Genomic DNA, 22,170 nt, shown 5'->3' on the forward strand with positions numbered 1-22,170 from the left:
CCCATGCCAACGCGAAGCAACACTCAGACTCTGTTTGGTAGTTCAGGAGTTTGCACAATGGGATGAATTCTACATTTATCTGTTTTAACAACTGTGGAATCATATGTGTTGACATGCAGACCACAATCAAGGGTTGCTAGCCAACATCTCCGACCCCAACCATAACCCCAACCATAACCCCAACCCCAACCATAACCCTAACTCTATCTCTAACTCTAACCCTACCCCTACCCTTACCCCTTATTCCTAAACCTACCCCTACCCTTACCCCTAACCCTAACTCTAACCCCAACCCTAACTTTAACCCTAACCCTAACCCCAACCCTAACTCTAACCCTAACCCTACCCCTAACTCTAACCCGACCCCTACCCCTACCCCTACCCTCACCCCTTACTCCTAAACCTACCCTAACCTCAACCCTAACCCCAACCCCAATTTACCCTAACCCCAACCCTAACTCCTACCCCAAACCTAACCCCAACCCTAACCTCAACCCTAACCCCAATTTACCCTAACCCCGACCCTAACGCCTACCTCGACCCAAACCTAACCCCAACCCAAATCCTCGCCCTAAACCTAGCCCCAACCCTATCACCAACCCCAACCCTTAACCCCAACCCAAACCCCAATCCCAACCCGAAGCCCAACTTCAACCCTACCTCTAACCCCAACCATAACCCTAACTTTATCTCTAACCCTACCCTTACCCTTACCCTTACCCTTTTCCCCTTACCCCTTACCCCTTACCCCTTACCCCTTACCCCTTACCCCTTACCCCTTACTCCTAACCCTACCCCTAACTCTAACCCCAACCCTAACTCTAACCCTAACCCTAACCCTAACCCTACCCCTAACCACAACCCTAACTCTAACCCTACCCCTACCCTTACCCTTACCCTTACCGTTACCCCTTACTCCTAAACCTACCCCAACCCTAACCTCAACCCTAACCCCAACCCCAATTTACCCTAACCCTAACTCCTACCCCAAATCTAACGCCAACCCTAACCTCAAACCCAACCCCAACCCCAATTTACCCTAACCCCGACCCTAACTCCTACCTCAACCCAAACCTAACCCCAACCCAAAGCCTCGCCCTAAACCTAGCCCCAACCCTATCACCAACCCCAAACCTTAACCCCAACCCAAACCCCAATCCCAAACCTAAGCCCAACCTCAACCCTAACTCTAACCCCAACCATAACCCTAACTCTCACCCTAACTCTAACCCTAACCCCAACCCCAACCCTAACCCCAACTCTAACCCTACCCCTAACTCTAACTCTAACCCTAACCCCAACCCTAACTCTAACCCTACCCCTACCCCTACCCCTACCCCACCCCTAACCTTACTCCTAAACCTACCCCTACTCTTACCCCTACTCTTACCCCAACTCTACCCCTAACCCTACTAACACTAACCCTACCCCTAACCCCACCGTAACCCTACTCCTAATCCGACTAACACTAACCCTACCCCTAACCTAACCTTAACCCTTACCCTACCCCTAGCCCCACCCCCAATCCAAAACATAAAATGAACAAAAATGTTCTATAAAAAGTTTTAAAAACATAAAGACAAAAATAGTTAAAACATAATGATTATAAAACGTTTTTAATAAAATAAAATATGTATACCATAGCGAAATAAGGGTAGGTTTTTTTAAAAAAAAACAAGTATTTAAAAAAAAAACTAGTTTTTTTTCATTTCATCCTAATGATACATTTACAGGAGTTATACATCAGATATATTTGTATATTACATATATTATATTTGTTAAAATTACATTGGTTAAAATTACATTAAAAGCTTAATTTTACAATTAATAAATAATTTTAAAAGCATTCATAAAGCATAAGACAAAGTTATTAAGTAAAACAACACAGGGCTCTACATTAAAAACAAAAATGACTTGCCCATGGGGAATCCTTAAGGTGAGAACTACTTGCCCGAACTTGCCCCATGTAAAATGAAAAGACTGCCATGATATCATCTCATTTACTACATACTACCTTACACATGGTAGTCGTAGTAAGCAGTGATATTTATAAGTTGTGCACCACAATGAAACATTATTGAATAGACACATTTGTGTACTAGTAAAGTGTTTTTAATCCAGAAAAAAAATGCTCAATGGTCAAACAATAATTTGTGAAGCAAAGGTGAGAAAAATAGCTTTGTAGCAATAATTTTGTAGCTTTGTAGCAAAATCAGCACTTGGTATTGGATCTAATGGGTGGTGTTTCATTGTGACCACTTCAAATTGTCACAGCAATGTGATTCACTCACCTGTGCCATCATTTGATTTGCTGCCGCTAATAAAATATTTGTTTAGGAGGCACTGGTTCATCACTTTTTGCTGTTTTTTCCTTCAGAAGTTGTTGAAGAATTAGACCATGTTGGCAGGGATGCCATGATAGATGTTTTCCTAGTCAAACCATTCTGATTGGTCCATTTCAAGATTTGCGAAGATTGGTTTGCAAATTACCACCGGAATTACGCAGTCCGTGTTTTACCAACACCCAACAAGAACCGCTTTAAAAAAAAACTCTTGGCAGTATGGCATGCCAAAGTGCACTTGCCCGACTGGAATATCACTGATTGGATTTACTTGCCCCAATTTTGTTTTAACTTGCCCCGGGCCATCGGTACATCGTTATTGTCGAGCCCTGCAACATTAGCAAGTTAGATTAGAACCAGACCCCATAGGGACCAACAGAAAAGGAAGCACACTCTTGCTCTCACCACCGAAGGTATAACATCACTCAGCCGGCAGACTGCAAAACCAGGTTCCCCTTTTTCCGCTGTGCCCAAGCCGGAAGTTGCAACGGGCACATTACTAAATTTCGGGAATTAAAACATTAAACAGAATTTTTATTATTTTTTCATAAAAATCTTTTTTCCCTTTTATTTTGCATTTCAATTGATTTCATTTTTCATATTAAAATAAATGGCGGCACGGTGGTCTACTGGTTAGCGCGCAGACCTCACAGCTAGGAGACCAGGGTTCAAAGAGTGGACGTCATTAAAAATGTATTTTTTTCCACAAGATATCCGGTGTATTTTCATTGTTATACATGTTTGTTTACTACATTACTTCATCATCGTCAATTTCGCATTGAATTTATATGTATTGGACCACACCAATGCACCACAAGGATGCAGAACACAATGAACGTTCATATGCTGTTGAAAAAATATATGCAAAATTGCACTTGAACGTGTAAAATCCACGTAAGATGGACTGCGATGTAGCGAGCAAAAACTGCACTAATTGAGGTGAAGGATGTGTGATGTTATGTACACGTGTATAATAATATTACATATGACATAATATTATTATTATTATATATTATTGTGGTCGAGTAGTTAGCGCACAGACCTCACAGGTGGGAAACCTGAGTTCAATCCCACCCTGGGCCATCTCTGTGTGGAGTTTGCATGTTCTCCCCGTGCATGCGTGGGTTTTTTTCCGGGTACTCCGGTTTCCTCCCACATTCCAAAAACATGCTAGGTTAATTGGCCACTCCAAATTGTCCATAGGTATGAATGTGAGTGTGAATGGTTGTTTGTCTATATGTGCCTTGTGATTGGCTGGCCACCAGTCCAGGGTGTACCCCGCCTCTCGCCCGAAGACAGCTGGGATAGGCTCCAGCACCCCCGCGATCCTCGTGAGGAAAAAGCAGTAGAAAATGAATGAATGAATGACTGAATATTAAAATAAAGAAATACATAAGAATTCATAAAAAAGAATCTAAAATACAGTTTATCATAATAGAATAACAAAGGCGACATCACACACAAAAAAAAACACAATGGGGGATTCTGAGGGGACGTGCGTTATGGGAGGAGACTGTCAATCGCAGTGGGTCCAGGGTGACAGGAGCGACCGAGGGATGGAGCATACTCCTCCTGCCCTATCCAGGGGATGGGCTCAGACCCTGCCCCCTAACCCTAAACCCCAACCCTAACCCTAAAGTGACTGATGGGGTACTACCAGAGTTCATGAAATATCCCCGGCATCTCGTACGGACACACCCAATAAAGTTCCCTGAAACAACAGCATTAAAAGTGCAATGCTGTGACATTTGGCCTCTCATTTGAAAGACTAATTAACTTCCAAGAGTATCATAATGCATCACCTTTCGGGTATTATACCCAGTACCTGTGATGAGCTTCTCACAGTCACAGTACATAAAACTCGCTGCGTTATTATGAGTGCAACACTTTCGCTAAATTAGCTTGTCTGCCACATGTATGGATTTTACGTGAAGCAGATTTTGACAAGTGAGGGAGAGTTAAAGCAGCAGGTTTAACTCTAGGAATACAAACTAGCTCGTCTGCTTTGGGAGGCTCTCAGCCTGCAGACAAAACACAGCAAATCTCCTCCTAATCCTCCTGTCGCTCTCTTAAAAGCTTCAGCGAGACGCCATCTGATCCAATCAGACTAGACCAAAGGAACGATGGGAAGAGGACAATAAAAAATGGATAAAGTTATGGACTGAGAAAAGAAATTAATAAACTAAGAGTCTATTAGGAACGTGTGTCAACACGTGGAATCGTCTTTCACCTGGTGGTGGCTTTCAGTGTTCCAGCTTTGTCAGGAGTGTGAAAACAGCGGTCCGCGGGCCACATGGGGCACGCTAAGCATCTTAATCCGGCCCACCAGTCAGATGCAATCTGCAGATTGTAGAAAAAAGACATCCAAACAACACTATGTGGGCATCTACCCATGCCAAAAAACACTCATATATTGTTTTTGTTGCACCGTGAGCGATTATGTCCTTGTGCTAGATGCCACCTGCTGTAATTTCATGCCAATTTTTGCCCCCCCTGCCCCCCATGTACCGCCTCCTACATGGAACCGGTGAAACGCAAGAAGACCTCATGCCAAAAAACACCCATATATTCTTTTTGTTGCACCGTGAATGATTATGTCCTTGTGCTAGATGCCACCTGCTGTAATTTCATGCCAATGTTTGACCCCCATGCCCCCCATGTACCGCCTCCTACATGGAACCGGTGAAACGCAAGAAGGCCTCATGCCAAAAAACACCCATATATTGTTTTTGTTGCACCGTGAGCGATTATGTCCTTGTGCTAGATGTCACCCGCTGTAATTTCATGCCAATGTTTGACCCCCATGCCCCCCATGTACCGCCTCCTACATGGAACCGGTGAAACGCAAGAAGGCCTCATGCCAAAAAACACCCATATATTGTTTTTGTTGCACCGTGAGCGATTATGTCCTTGTGCTAGATGTCACCCGCTGTAATTTCATGCCAATGTTTGCACACTAAGCATCTTAATCCGGCCCACCAGTCAGATGCAACCTGCAGCTTGTAGAAAAAAAGGCATCCAAACAACACTATGTGGGCATCTACCCATGCCAAAAAACACCCATATATTGTTTTTGTTGCACCGTGAGCGATTATGTCCTTGTGCTAGATGCCACCTGCTGTAATTTCATGCCAATGTTTGCCCCCCTGCCCCCCATGTACCGCCTCCTACATGGAACCGGTGAAACACAAGAAGGCCTCATGCCAAAAAACACCCATATATTGTTTTTGTTGCACCGTGAGCGATTATGTCCTTGTGCTAGATGCCACCTGCTGTAATTTCATGCCAATGTTTGCCCCCCCTGCCCCCCATGTACCGCCTCCTACATGGAACCGGTGAAACGCAAGAAGGCCTCATGCCAAAAAACACCCATATATTGTTTTTGTTGCACCGTGAGCGATTATGTCCTTGTGCTAGATGTCACCCGCTGTAATTTCATGCCAATGTTTGCACACTAAGCATCTTAATCCGGCCCACCAGTCAGATGCAACCTGCAGCTTGTAAAAAAAGGCATCCAAACAACACTATGTGGGCATCTACCCATGCCAAAACACACCCATATATTGTTTTTGTTGCACCGTGAGTGATTATGTCCTTGTGCTAGATGCCACCTGCTGTAATTTCATGCCAATGTTTGCCCCCCTGCCCCCCATGTACCGCCTCCTACATGGAACCGGTGAAACGCAAGAAGGCCTCTTCAACTCTATTGATGATTTTGAATTGTGTGTTGATGAAAAGATAATTACAGCATGGTTAGCCAGAGAAATGATCACAGCATCTGTGCAGAGAAGATGTTCCAATAAGCGAGCGAAATGACATTCTCGCCCTCATATTTGTCTGTGTCTGATTTCTCATCTCTCTCTGCAGAATGCCAATTGGAAATGAGAGGCGTGCTGGGGGGGTTGAAAGAAGCCTTTTGGTACGACGCTGGCTTCTAAACATAGCTCACATCAATCGATGGCAAGGCTGGGCCGTTACTCCAAGAAACTGGAAGGACACGGCAGCATCCATGAATATCTGGCTGGGGGGGGGGGGGGGGGATTTGGGTTCATGGCTTCTACGCGGTTGTAAAGTGGAGAAGTGAATTAGAGAGCAGAGATGGACAATTTGTTGACTCGTGGGCTGAAGCCCGAGTGAGAAGAGAGTCATTACTTCCACACTGTGGATCAATGAGGAGCTGTCCACCCTGATCTGGCCAATCGCTAAACTAATTGCCCGCTCACAGGAAGGACTTTTCACCCCCTGCTGACAGGAAGCCGTTGTGCAACTGCAAGAGCAGCTCGGGCTACAAAAGCATTCCTTCAGAAGCCTGGATCCTAAACGCACCATACCGCTGACAACCAATTATGAACAGCATGCAAGTGTCCCTTGGGGGGGTGGGGGGTCATGCAGGACATGCAGGTCACCTTGTTACCTCCTCCAGGGAGGCTGTGATTTTGTTTCATACCGTTTTGCTGGTGATCTATGACCCGTCTCCAGGAGTGGCACGACTTGCCACATGTCATGGCCGACATTCGTCAGGATGAAACACAAACTTAAATACTTAAAATACTCTCCAGTATTTATTGGATTGCTGAGCCAGGTGGTTGTTGGCCACAGGAAGGAAATTAGTTTTATTCAAGAGGAGACTGAGGGCACATTCCGGAGATCCCTGTCAACATTAATTGGCAAAAACTTGCCAAATGTGAACAAAACCTTGAACTCATTGGCGACCAGAGACGCGTTTATACATTTATTTAACCATACCCTGGACTGGTCGCCAGACAAACAACCATTCACACTCACATTCATACCTATGGACAATTTTGAGTTGCCAATTAACCTAGCATGTTTTTGGAGGAAACCGGAGTACCCGAAGAAAACCAACGCATGCACGGGGAGAACATGCAAACTCCACACAGAGATGGCCGAGGGTGGAATTGAACCCTGGTCTCCTTGCTGTGAGGTCTGCGCGCTAACCACTAGAATGCCATGCCGCCCCTGGTGTTATATTAGTAAAGAAATTGTTATTTTTATGTGTTGTTTATGTTGTGGCCTAGTTGTTTAGATATTTGAGATGAATATATATGGCTACATTTGGATCAAGGTGAAATGTTTCTTTTCACCAAAAGTGGCCTTTTAGTTGGGAACTGATATTTAGCTGAAACCTACCGATGTTCTACTGCTGATACAAAAAAAACCCACAAAAGGGTAGAAACAAACTTTTTTATCTTGGGATGAAACATGAGAGTGGAGTCTTTCTTTTGGGAGGTTCCATGTTTATGTAGCCCGAGAACACTTAAATGACAATTAAATGGTCAAAATGTCCACTACTGAGGGAGATGTCTTTTTGAAAAAATGGCTGAAAACATCTTGATGATCCCCAAGACCTTTGGGAAAATACTCTGTGGTTGAAACTTTTGGAAGGTGTGTGTCCCATTCCATCTGGCATGAGAGAAAAAGAAGAGTCAAACATGGTGGTGGTAGTGTGATGGTCTGCTGCTTCAGGACCTGGAAGACTATTCACACCCACAATGATCCAAAACACAGCACCAAGTCCACCAAAGCAATTAAGACTTTGGAGCGGCCTAGTCCAAATCCTGAGCTGAATCCTATTGAGATGCTGTGGCATGACCTTCAAAAGTCCTTGATGAATGACAACAATTCCTCCACAGCTGGAAGAGACTCATTGCAAGTTATCACAAAGGCTTGGTTGCACTTGTTGCTGCTAAGGGTGGCCTAGCTACTTATTAGAATTAGGGTAATCACTTTTCCACACAGGGACATGGAGCTTTGGATATTTTTCTCCATTCATCATAAAAGGTTTCATTTAAACGGCCTTTTGTATTGTCTAGTATTTAAAATAGTTCAATGATGTAAGTCAGGGGTGCTCACACTTTTTCAGCATGCGAGCTACTTTTAAAATGACCGAGTCAAAATGATCTACCCACTACAAAAATGCAAAACATCTATTTATTTTCAAATGTATTGAGGATTATTTGTACGTACAATGTATGTTGATGTACCTTACATAACCAAATGAGCCAATATTGCAAAACACACATAATTAACTATTAAATTTTTTTGTAATTACCTGAGTTTACTTTGATGACTTGCACTGAATTGAATCAGCCAGGGATGCATAGTCCGGACAGTAGCTGCTGATAGCCAGCCTCAAGCACACTTCCAAATGTTCATCAGTCATGGATAATATCCGTATCATAATATCCGTATAATATTCCATATCCGTATGGAAGTGATATGTTTTTTGCCTTTTTACTTGGTCCAGCTCCTTCACTCATTTTAGTGACCATAAACTTTAGCGAGGGCTTAAAATCTCGCAATTCGCCGACTAGCTTAGCACTTTGCATCGTTGTTTACGCATGAGCGGTGACCTAAAGGTCAAAATTCAGTTGTTATCTGACTGGTTGTCCTGTATGTCAATCAAGTAACAGGGATGGATGATAGGCTGACATCGTAAGTTCTGCTGCACTTAGAGACGTTGTTTGATTTGATTGGTCGCCCGAAGGGCAACATTCAGTTGTCATCTGAATGGCTGCCCTGTATATCAATCAAGTGACGGCATTGATGCTGGGATGATATTTTTTTAATGTCACGTCGCGATCGACCAGCGATCGACCAGTACCACCTCCGCGATCGACCGGTAGCTCGCGATCGACTTAATGAGCACCCCTGATGTAAGTGTAACAAACATGCACTGTGTTATTAAGTACTATTAAGTACTATTAAGTACTGTAGTGTAGTTGTGTTATTAGATAAGATAAGATATGCCTTTATTCGTCCCTCAGTGGGGAAATTTGCAATTGAGGTATATTGAGGTACTATGTTTAAGTCTTGGCACCAACTCTGGTATTTAGAATAAAGCAAGGCAAGATTTGTTCACAATCACAGATGTGTGTGTGTGTGTGTGTGTGTGTGTGTGTGTGTGTGCACGTGCACGTCTAGGTTTTATTAAGAGGTAATCAGAAAGAAAAGCAATGTGCTGGCTTCATGACTGCTTGTTTCCGCATGTGTCGTGTTTTCTTTATTCACCGTTTCCGTCCCATTGAGACTCTTTGTTGTGCTAATCACGCTACTGAGGTCCGGGCCTGCTATTAGCATCGCCGGCCCGCATTTCTGTTCCAGCACCTCATCATCAGACCAGGTTCATCAGGCTCCTTTTTTAGCCCAGCCGAGACAATAGAAGCCTGATCATGTGGATACCATGTTAAGGTGCGGCATGATGGAAAAAGAGGCGTCTAGACAAACCAGTATTCTCTTTTCATTGTACTGCCAAGAGGTGAAATGATTACAATGTTTGTTTGTTTTTTTAAAGAAACCACAGTCTCTAAACTCTTGCGCCTTAACAATTTGGACGGTAATGAATGCAAGCCGCCAAACGTTTAACAGACGATTACAACGTGCTGTTCGGTGTTCATGTTGTGGCTATAGTCCATTTATATTCATTTGCAGAAGAGAACCCATTGCCGCTCTCACTATGTTTACATTTAATAAGCAGAAAGCAGACGTAAACGATAATAAGACACCACGTTGACAAGAATAGAATTCAGTCTGGGTCGTCTTGTATCTGGTGACAAGACACCGATAGTACATGCAAAACAAGCCAGTCTGAGCTTTTCTTCCCATCACTCACAAACGCCAGTGTCCTGGAGAGATTCAACAGAGTTGTATGTCTGCTGACATTTCATCATTGACTACCTTCATGGTGTTTATTATTTGAGTGTACAATGTACATAGATATCATCCAAATCTACACTGTAACTATGATCCATTTCTCGTATTGATATGATGATGATATGAAAAAAGGGACAGACCGGAAAGGGATTATTTCCATGGTGCGGTATGAGCGCCGGAACCAAAGCTGCACTGCACGGACATGATGTGGGTCTACAAGGATTTCAATCTTGTAGAATGCTTCTGGTGGCCACAACGGATTGAGTGTGATCCCGGGATAGTTCAAGTCCTTATATGGTACTTTGTAAAAGATTTTGATGTATCGTTTCCCCTATCAGGCCGGAATAACCCCTGACCTTGTTGGTTGTCCTTCCTGATATTGACTTTGACGTCTGCAGTGTTGTTCATAGCTAACTCTGGGTCACGTTCTTCCTAGCATCATCGGCTTGTGCACAGCGACAGATCTTTATGCTGCCAATACTGATCCTGATCATCCATGAGTGAAATTGGCCGATACCGATACAGATCGGTACAAATGTACTACTGGCCGTATTAGTAGTCACCTAGGTTTTTTCCTGGCCCATTGATCTGGACACCCCGAACAATCTGTTTAGTCTTTCAGTGGAGCGGGACAGTGATAGTAATCTGCCACTGAAACTGCTCTTCTGTCGGATTGGATGATCCAGGTCTTCCATGATGGACAGAACCTCCTCAGTGTCCTTGGCTCTGCCACAGATGTCAGGCTGTCCAACTCCGTGTCAAAGACAGGGCCTGCCGTCCTGACCGGTTTGTCCAGGCGTGTGGCTTCCTTCTTTTGAGGTGGCCCCCCCATCTGACTACTGCATACAGGAGGGAGGGAGCTCCCACAGTTTGGTAGGAGATCCTGCATATCTTGAAGGATGCCAGTGTTCTGAGGGAGTACAGACGGCTATGCCCTGTCCTGCACAGAGCAGCATCCATGTTGGCAGTCTATATATATATGGTAATACCCAAAATATGGTTGAACACCAAAAAAAATCACATTTTAAACACTCTCAAAGTTCAAATTTTGTTAAAATTGTATCTAGTAGATTGGACCCAATAAATGATGAGTCACCATATTCCTTGCTCTGACTGTACTGCATCTTGGCGCCGTTCAGCTGTAGCATTTTTCTGTACTTGTTAAAACACATTCCTCCTGCTGTCGTCCTCCTCGAACCGAAGATTCATTTTTCCGGTCTTCTTCTTCTCATGCTCATTGGCGCTTAGCAAGCAGTTTGCTTGTGACAGCACAAAGGTCTACAACGGTAGGCGATGGTCTACAGCCCATACGCCTATTGGCCGGCTAATGTCTGCTGTGGGTTCCTAATTGCTCATGCAAGCACGTCAACACATAGTGAGACAGGTGGACATACACATCTTCCACATGAGTATACAACACCCTACTGGTAGCAGGAGTGAATACAATAACAAACATACGACAGACAGCTCTAATACACCACAAGGACACAGATCACAAGAACTGTTCATATGCTGTTAAAAAAATATAGAAACATCACGATGTAGCGAGGGGACACTGCAGTTAGCTAGCTAACCCTTTTGATGGAGGAGATGGCAAAAAAACACGCAGCGCCAGACGTTGTATTAATGGTAAGAAGTACTTTAAAGAATACATATTCCATTTTCAGAGGGTCAGTCTGTGCATACATTTAGTTGTATTTGATGTTAAGCCTAACGATGTTAGGGTTCGAATGGAAATAGGACATACAGTACGTGGCTTTCATGGCTCTCGTAGCCCAGCAAGGTTCTCCACCCCTGGTTGACTCACAGTGTACTTTCAGTAGCGCTATCGGGAGGAACACGAGCTAAAAGGAGGGGCGGCTACATCCTCAGGAGACCATTTGGACGGATCTTTCAAGGCACTCGGAATATTGGCTTCTATGACTATATTAACTTCTTATTAATAATACTTACATAAGCATGTCCAGAACCCATTGGAATTGGATGTGAGCTGATGTTCTCCATCTCTCATCCACCTGTATTCGTGGATCTACGAGAACCCACAGCTGTTCTTTTCAACGGCAACTCTTTGATTTCCCGGAGTAGATGAGGAGCGTCCATAACACATTTATTGAAGGGAGGCCACTCTGCTCTTTCCCTGCTTCTCTAATTAACATCTGGCTTTGCTGCAGCGGTGGATGTTAATTCACAGGTGCCTGCACCCTGCCAGTCACCATGGCAACCTCAAGGTATGCCATTTAGCCGTAACACACACACACACATTCTTCTGGCGCCCGCTTATTGGGACCGATTTATCTCAATAAGCGGGGGTCTCCATGGCATGGGCTCCTGACGCTGGTCCTCCTCCAAAGGAAATGATCTTAGCGTAGCTTGGATGGGTAGCAAAGCGGGAACGCTTGTTCCTGGAAAGTATTGAAGCTGCTGACCAGAAAGAAAATGACAGCAAAGAGTGCGTTGATAACCATAGAAGCAGGAATTAAACACTACACGTCTTTGTCCTGGTTGCTCAGTACAATATGGTGACAATAAGAGTAAAATGTACACTCTTTACTTTATAAACAGTTTACTTTACATGACAAAATTAAAATTAAAAAATAAAAAACGTAAAAAATAAATAAAAAAAAACTTTTTTAGGAAAGCAGGAAGTGAACAAATGTAACAGTTACTGATTGTAAAAGTACCAGATGGAGGGGTAGGATTTAATAAGCTTTGCTTCTTCCTACTCCTTTTTGCCTGAGACATCGAGGACCAGTGTGTGCTCAAGCTAGTCGCTAGCCGGCTAGTCGCTAGGTGTCACTACCCCAGTAACGTAGTTCTTGGGTGTAACAATGTTCATAACCACACTGGTGTGACTTTACAATAAGTTACATACATTTAGAGCAGTTTCAGAAGAACTCATGAATAAGGTACATCCATCTAGAGTTGTTACCGGGGAACTTATGAATAAGATACATACATTTAGAGTCGTTACTGAGGAACTCATGAATAAGGTATATCTGTCACGATCGTGCTTCATTGCTTTACAGTTCGACCCCAGGATGCAGAGAGCAGGACCAAATGCAGGTAAATAATATTTATTCTATGCAATAACAGCAGCAGAAGGAAAAGCAACGCAGGTAGCAGACGGACAAACGACAATGATCCCACACGGGGAGATGCACACACCTGAACTAAATACCAACACCAATTGGGGACAGGTGTGGGTGATTGGGGCAACGAAGGAAGACAGGGCAAAGTAGGAAGTTCCATACAAAATAAGGGTGTCAAAAACGGAAACTAAAGCCCAGACAGGGAACACAAACAAACTGTCACGAGGGAACCCACACAGGGCGTGACAATATCCATTTAGAGTAGTTACCGGGAACTCATGAATAAGGTACATACATACATTTAGAGTAGTTACTGATGTGTGTGTGTGTATATATATATATATATATATATATATATATATATTTAGAGCGGTTACTGAGGAATTAATGAAGAAGGTACATACATCTGGAGTAGTTACTGAGGAACTCATGAATAAGGTACATACATTTAGACTAGTTATCGATGAACTCATGCATATAGTACATATAGTTAGAGTACTTGTTAGGGGACACATGTATAGGGAACATACTTTTAGAGTAGTGACCGAGGAACTCATGCATAAGGTACATGTATTTAGAATAGTTACAGAGAAACTCAAGAATACGGTATATACATTTCGAGTAGTTACAAAAGAACTCATGAATAAGGTACATACATTTAGAGTAGTTACTAAGTAACTCATGAATAAGATACATACATTTAGAGTAGTTACTGAGGAGCTCATGAATAAGGCACATACATTTTGAGTAGTTACTAAGGAACTCACGAATAAGGTACATAAAGTTAAAGTAGTTACTGAGGCGCTCATGAATACAGTACATACATTTTGAGTAGTTATTAGAGGGCTCATGAATAATGTACACACATTTAGAGTAGTTACTGAGGAGCTCATGAATAAGGCACATACATTTTGAGTAGTTACTAAGGAACTCACGAATAAGGTACATAAATTTAAAGTAGTTAGAGTAGTTACCAAGAAACACATGAATGAGTTATGTATATACTTTTAGAGTAGTTACCAAGGAACTCATGAAGAATTAATGAGGAACTAAAGAGTAGTTGAGTACAGGTAGTAGGGAGGTGGGTAGGTAGGTTGGTAGGTAGGTAGGTTGGTAGGTAGGTAGGTAGGTAGGTAGGTAGGTAGGTAGGTAGGTAGGTAGGTAGGTAGGTAGGTAGGGAGGGAGGTAGGAAATGGAGTGTGTCGCTTCTTGGATGCTTCCTCAGAAGGCTTTCTAGGTTGGCCCCATCAGCTTCACTGCCTTTTTCTCAGTTTTCCTTGACCACAGAAAAGAGGAAGACGTGTCGGTGTCTCACATAAAGATTGTGGGTGATGGGCAGCATTGCTACAAAAGGACACATTTTCTTTAAATTGAAGGAAAAAAATCACTAATCAGTTTTTATGAGACATTTAGGGGCCCTGGAAATCTCGGGGCCCAAGGTAATTGCTTAATGGTAAGTGGGCCCCTGATTCATCTAATAATGTTATTTTTGCCACCCAGAGGACTTTGGTACTGATTGTAGAAGGTGTTGTCAAAAGGAGCCTCATGATAAATGTAAATACCGACTATAAGTCACACTTTTATTTCATAGGTTGGCTGTTCCTGCGACTTATACTCCAGAGTGACTTATAAATTAATTTAATTACGTATAAATTAATTATGTTACATAAACACTGGACACCTTTTCTGTTCATGTTTATTTTGTGTAGCTGAATAACTATTATGTTAGCATATCTTACACATATTCAGCCTGTTTTCTATTCTTTTATTGTTAGAACTTGCCTTCCAAGATGACGTAATGTCTGTTTTGGTCAAGTAGTTTCTAAAATAAATTACCCACAAAACATGCGACTTAAACTCCAGACCAAACTCCAGACTTATGTATGTTTCTGTCTACCTAATTATGCATTTTTGGCCTTGTGCGACTTATACTCCGGAGCGACTTATAGTCCAGAAAATACAGTATAATAAAAAATATATATATATAAATATGTCAACTATAAATAAAGATGTACTGATGTTCATAACCTGATGACCATGTAGAGAAGCAGCACGAGGAGGATGACTGGCTGCTTTGTGAGAGAAGAAGAAATGATTCCTTCACGAGCTTCCTAACACGATGAGAGCTGCGTGATGCTGATGAAACTGCTTTGATTTGTACAAGTGGCATTATTGTTTTGCTTTATGTAGGAAATTAAAAGACCATGATGCCCTGGTGTCACACAGGAGGTCTGTCCTTAGTGGGCCGCGAAAGAGCAACGTCGGCCATGGACTTCATCTGCCAATCAAACGCTGGGGAAATTGTTATTAATATTGATGGCGCTCCTAAATGCCACGCAGATTAATCTCTGTTACTCACACTGGATCAATTCCTGATCATTTACTCTTCATGTTACTTCACTTTACTTTGGCTTTATAAGCTTGTCCACACTCTCAAGGTGAACAAACTGCAGAGGAACCCGTTTATGTTGACACTCCGCGGACAAGCTGACTCAGGTCGACATAAGCGGTTGTCAACATAACCAACAATAGCCATCACCTGCACATTGACTTTGTTCATAAGGAGAATTACTGATGAGAGATGATGACATGATTTTTCCCCTCATATTTATGTCTTATATGTTATGTTAATGCCTTACATTTTATGGTCTTGTCTGTCTAGACTCCAAGGACAATCAAGCTTTTTCAATCTACTGTGCTACGGTCCACATTAATACTGCCATGCTTTTATTGTGAAGCGTACTTGGCAGGAGGAAGTGTGCATATTTGACAGTGTAACTAAGCAGTACCTTCATTCCTCACCTGTGTAGAAGGTTTCCTCTGTTGCCGTGGCAACCCAGCCAGCATGGTTACCTGCAGTCAGCGCCATCCTCACCCCGACCGGAGCCACATCAGCAGCCTGCCATCACTGAAATGATGCTGACAGCATCAGGACCACAAGCAGCTGGATGGACACCATGAAGGAATCCATGATATATATCAATATATATCAATATACTAATGTCTTAGCTTGGCTACTGTACCATATGTTCTATATGAGTAAATATGAACACGTGTGTACACCATTAGCTTGGCTACTGTACCATATGTTTTATATAAGTAAATATGAACATGTGTGTACACCATTAGCTTGGCTACTGTAACATATATTCTATATGAGTAAATATGAACACGTGTGTACACCATTAGCTTGGCTACTGTACCATTTGTTTTATATAAGTAAATATGAACACGTGTGTACACCATTAGCTTGGCTACTGTACCATATGTTCTATATGAGTAAATATGAACACGTGTGTACACCATTAGCTTGGCTACTGTACCATATGTTTTATTAAGATATGCCTTTATTCGTCCCTCAGTGGGGAAATTTGTAAGTAAATATGAACACGTGTGTACACCATTAGCTGTATCATATGTTCTATATGAGTAAATATGAACACGTGTGTACACCATTAGCTTGGCTACTGTACCATATGTTTTATATAAGTAAATATGAACATGTGTGTACACCATTAGCTTGGCTACTGTACCATATGTTCTATATGAGTAAATATGAACACGTGTGTACACCATTAGATTGGCTACTGTGCCATATGTTCTATATGAGTAAATATGAACACGTGTGTACACCATTAGATTGGCTACTGTACCATATGTTCTATATGAGTAAATATGAACACGTGTGTACACCATTAGCTTGGCTACTGTACCATATGTTTTATATAAGTAAATATGAACACGTGTGTACACCATTAGCTTGGCTACTGTACCATATGTTTTATATAAGTAAATATGAACACGTGTGTACACCATTAGCTTGGCTACTGTACCATATGTTCTATATAAGTAAATATGAACACGTGTGTACACCATTAGCTTGGCTACTGTACCATATGTTCTATATGAGTAAATATGAACACGTGTGTACACCATTAGCTTGGCTACTGTACCATATGTTTTATATAAGTAAATATGAACACGTGTGTACACCATTAGCTTGGCTACTGTACCATATGTTCTATATGAGTAAATATGAACATGTGTGTACACCATTAGCTTGGCTACTGTACCATATGTTTTATATAAGTAAATATGAACACGTGTGTACACCATTAGCTTGGATACTGTACCATATTTTCTATATGAGTAAATATGAACATGTGTGTACACCATTAGCTTGGCTACTGTACCATATGTTTTATATAAGTAAATATGAACATGTGTGTACACCATTAGCTTGTCTAATGTACGATATGTTCTATTCTATACCCCCTTGATGTTGTCTTCTTCTCTCCTCGCCTGTTTACTGTGTACACCTTCCATCACGTCATACTGTAGTATCACACCAACTACTGTACAAGTATACACGACAATACTCCACTGGTAAATACTCAGTATCACACTACTAATTTGAGTACTACTTCATTGGGATATCACTTTTGGTATCACTTTTAGTACCAGCTCGGGTACTATAGTGGGTACCACTTTTCAGTACTACTTTGGGTACATTTTTTGAGTATTATTTTTGGATACCACTTTTGATGTCACCTTTAGTACCAGCTGGGGTACTACTTGGGGTAGCAGGTTGCGGTAGTAGAGTACACAGTAGAGATGTGAAGTAAATCCAAAGGATGGAGTACTTCGACAAGGCGGCCAATGGAAAGAGGAATATTGTCGTGAATGTACTGTAGTATTCCTTCATTTCTTGCTCCGTGCTCTGCGGTTGCCATGGCGACCCCAAAGCCAATAAAGCAGCGATAAAGCCTCCCTGCTTGCTGCCGAGAAAGCTGGAGGATCCAAACGGCCCCAATCTAATTTACCCTTCATACCGTCATGGCCGCCCTGCAGGCCCATAATGACATAATTACAAAGCTATGAAGTCAGCGTGAGGAGTCTCATCCAGTCTCATCCAGATGCAAATGAACAAACATACCACCTCAGCACTTCTCCTTTTCTTCACACCAACAAGCACCAACCTCAGCTTGATCCTCCGTAGAACGGTCAAAGGTACCTGGTCCCACAGCCTCTTTGACCCTCGGCCCACCTCAGACTTTGAGGAAACATTCATTTTCTACCACTTTTTCCTCATGAGGGTCGCAGGGGTGCTGGAGCCTATCCCAGCTGTCTTGGGGCGAGAGGCGGGGTACACCCTGGACTGGTGGCCAGCCAATCACAGGGCACATATAGACAAACAACCATTCACACTCACATTCATACCTACGGACAATTTGGGGTCGGCAATTAACCTAGCATGTTTTTGGAATGTGGGAGGAAACCGGAGTACCTGGAGAAAACCCACGCATGCACGGGGAGAACATGCAAACTCCACACAGAGATGGCAGAGAGTGGAATTGAACCCTGGTCTCCTAGCTGGGAGGTCTGCGTGCTAACCACTCGACCACCGAGCCGCAATATACAAGTTACCTTTTATTTTTTCAAAAAGAAGTTGTATTTCTGCTTGCGATAAAAAAAAGTCTATTCATAAAAAGACACATTTCCTCTTCAATCAATTACTGGATCTTCACAATGAAGTCATCATATGAGACCAGAGAAATTGTCAGGTGTGCCGTGGGGAATTATCCAATATCACCATACATTTATTGATTATTTTCTGCAAATATTATGTCATTTTCCGAGTGTCCATGGTGTAAAGACTGCCAGAGCAATGTAATATTGGTCTGTGTGGCAACACAAAGCTGCTGGCCTTGTTCCTCCAATAGACTTAGTGATGCACCTGAGATGGTTGGTGGTGAAATGTTGTAACATTTTTGGTTAGTGGTATCATGTAACATTTTTGGTTTGTGGTGACATGTAACATTTTTGGTTAGTGGTGACATGTTGTAATATTTTTGTTAGTGGTATCATGTTGTAACATTTGGTTTGTTGTGACATGTAACATTTTTGGTTTGGTTTTTGGTTAGTGGTGACATGTTGTAACATTTTGGTTTGTTGTGACATGTAACATTTTTGGCTAGTGGTGACATGTTGTAACATTTTGGTTTGTGGTGACATGTAACATTATTGGTTTGTGGTATCATGCAACACTTTTGGTCAGTGGTATCATGTTGTAACATTTTTGGTTAGTGGTGACATGTTGTAATATTTTTGGTTAGTGGTGACATTTTGTAACATTTTTGGTTAGTTGTGACATGTTGTAACATTTTTGTTAGTGGTATCATGTAACATTTTGGGTCAGTGGTATCATGTCGTAACTTTTTTGGTTAGTGGTATCATGTTGTAACTTTTTTGGTTAGTGGTATCATGTTGTAACATTTTGGGTTAGTGGTGACATGTTGTAACATTTTGATTAGTGGTGACATGTAACATTTTTGGTTAGTGGTGACATGTTGTAACATTTTGGTTTGCGGTGACATGTTGTAACATTTTTTGGTCAGTGGTATCATGTCGTAACATTTTTGGTTAGTGGTGACATTTTGTAACATTTTTGGTTAGTTGTGACATGTTGTAACATGTTTGGTTAGTGGTATCATGTAACATTTTTGGTTTGTGGTGACGTAACATTTTTGGTCAGTGGTATCGTGTCGTAACTTTTTTGGTTAGTGGTATCATGTTGTAACTTTTTTGGTTAGGGGTAACATGTAACATTTTTGGTTAGTGGTATCATGTTGTAACATTTTTGGTCAGTGGTATCATGTCGTAACATTTTTGGTTAGTCGTGACATTTTGTAACATTTTTGGTTAGTTGTGACATGTTGTAACATTTTTGGTTAGTGGTATCATGTAACATTTTTGGTTTGTGGTGACGTAACATTTTTGGTCAGTAGTATCGTGTCGTAACTTTTTTGGTTAGTGGTATCATGTTGTAACTTTTTTGGTTAGGGGTATCATGTTGTAACATTTTTGGTTAGTGGTATCATTTTGTAACATTTTTGGTTAATGGTATCATGTTGTAACATTTTTGGTTGGTGGTATCATGTTGTAACATTTTTGGTTAGTGGTATCATGTTGTAACATTTTTGTTTTTTACGCTAACTTTGCCAAAATAAATGCATTTTAAATTAAATTCCTAATGCGAATAAAAGTAAATAAAATATAATTTTTTCAAAAATCTTAAGAAAACTACTTGACTTTTTAAAAGTTGCAACCTCACAAAAATAATAATCTGAATATTCTGAAAATGATTTTTGAAAGAAAACAACTGTAATGTTACCAACGTAAATGCAAATCTTAATGCTATCAAATAAAGAATACAAAAATCTAAAAAGAATTTTTAAAAAAGCTATTATTTTCACAATCTTTCAAAATATTCTTAATCATTTCAATATTCTGAAGTTTTTTAAAGGAATGTTACCAAGACAATATATGTTGTTTTACAATAAATTTGTGACAATAACAAATTATTAAATAAATCAATCAACAGGTTAATATTGTATTCATAAAATATGCAAATGACTAAAATAATTCTAACCAATAAATTCATATTTTACTCATAAAAATACCTACAAATCAATGATTTTGTTATGAAATAAATCTGAAAAGGTTTGACATTCTTCAAGTCTTTATTTTTCATCTTCTTCACCGACATGACAACAAGTTAGTGCCAACATACAAGAATCCGGTTGTTGGTGGCAAACGTGGGGTCTTTTATTGGATTCCTGCTAGCTGAGCTCGCAGACAGTGCGGGCGTCTCCATCGGACTCCGTTTCCCTACAAGAAGGACTTCACTGAGTCACATGACAAGTCAAGCAGCCGGAACATCAACAGCGTTCTTTGCGTCATCTCACTTGGATCACTTTTGGGGGTACGCCCCGCCCACTCCAACATCATTTAGTTTGAAAAAACACTCAACATGCAAACATCCTACCCTCACTGAACACATCACACACGCCAAACTGGGACTAAAAGTGATGCATTATCTCATGCACACACACACACACTGCACACCAGTTCAGGGGAGCACGTAGATGAAGGTGTAGCTAAGGTTGTGTTCAGTGAGGATGAAGTAGGAAGTAAGGCCTCGGGGGGGGCGGGGGGTTGTCGGTGCCATGCACCGTCTCACACGCCTCAGCCATGTTTGCACCACTGGACACACAATAGGGTGTCAAACATCACATCAGGACCTCGCCGCAAGACCTTCAAACAGGCCGTCTTCATGCACAGCGTTTCAAAGAGGAAACATGCCAGAGAAAGCAGCTGAAAAACCGTACTGTGTTGTTGTACGCTGGCAAGGGCGGAGCCACACAGAGCACTTCGCCCAAGTATTTTTTTGCTACACACTGAAAAGGGTAGCCACCACACGGGTACGATACCACAGGGTAGCTAGCAAGGCATGGATGGTGACCGAGGAGTACGTCTCTTAGAAGAGTTAACAAGTGTAATATTTGAGTTGACCAGCAGAGGTAGACATAGCAAATTGATTCCAATTAAATGAGTCCATTCTAATGGAGATGACTATAAAGTATATGTAGTGGTGCACCTTAATTAGCAGGCCGATATCAGGGAATTATGACATGATAACAATGACCAATCAGGCACGTTTGAAAAGTGGGAAAGCATTCCCAGAGACCTCTGTGGTGTCACAGCGGCTGCTTGGAGTGTGTGCCCGAATACAGCACATCTTGCTGGACCACAGCAGGTGGCTCCTCCCCCTCTATCCTTCGCTTCTCCTAGTAATAGTCATGTAGTACTAGTACTCATGTCATTACCTCTATCCTCTGGTGAAACAGTTGAAATGAATCATGATTCACCTTGTTGTTGTATTTGATCAACAAAATGATTAGTGTGTAGATGTATTTTCTGGGATACTTAAACGCATCAAATTGGACTTGTGCATTAAGAGCTGGTGACCGATAAAAACATCCACTTGCTGGTTTTCTTTGTCTGTAGACCACACGCATGCTTAATAAAGATGATCTTGTGATCTTCAGAGTGTCTGTGAATGCATCTCGCTGTTGTGATGAAGCATGGTTCCGTGGAGGACGAGATGCATGTATGCGTGGTCAGGTCAGATTCTGCGGGGACACACCAATGTAAGACAAAAAGGGCAGATTCTGCGAGGACACACCAATGTACTGTACTTTGAGCTGTCGTCATAACAGAAG

Source organism: Doryrhamphus excisus, chromosome 5 (assembly GCF_030265055.1).
Source record: "Doryrhamphus excisus isolate RoL2022-K1 chromosome 5, RoL_Dexc_1.0, whole genome shotgun sequence".
Lineage (NCBI taxonomy): Eukaryota > Metazoa > Chordata > Actinopteri > Syngnathiformes > Syngnathidae > Doryrhamphus > Doryrhamphus excisus.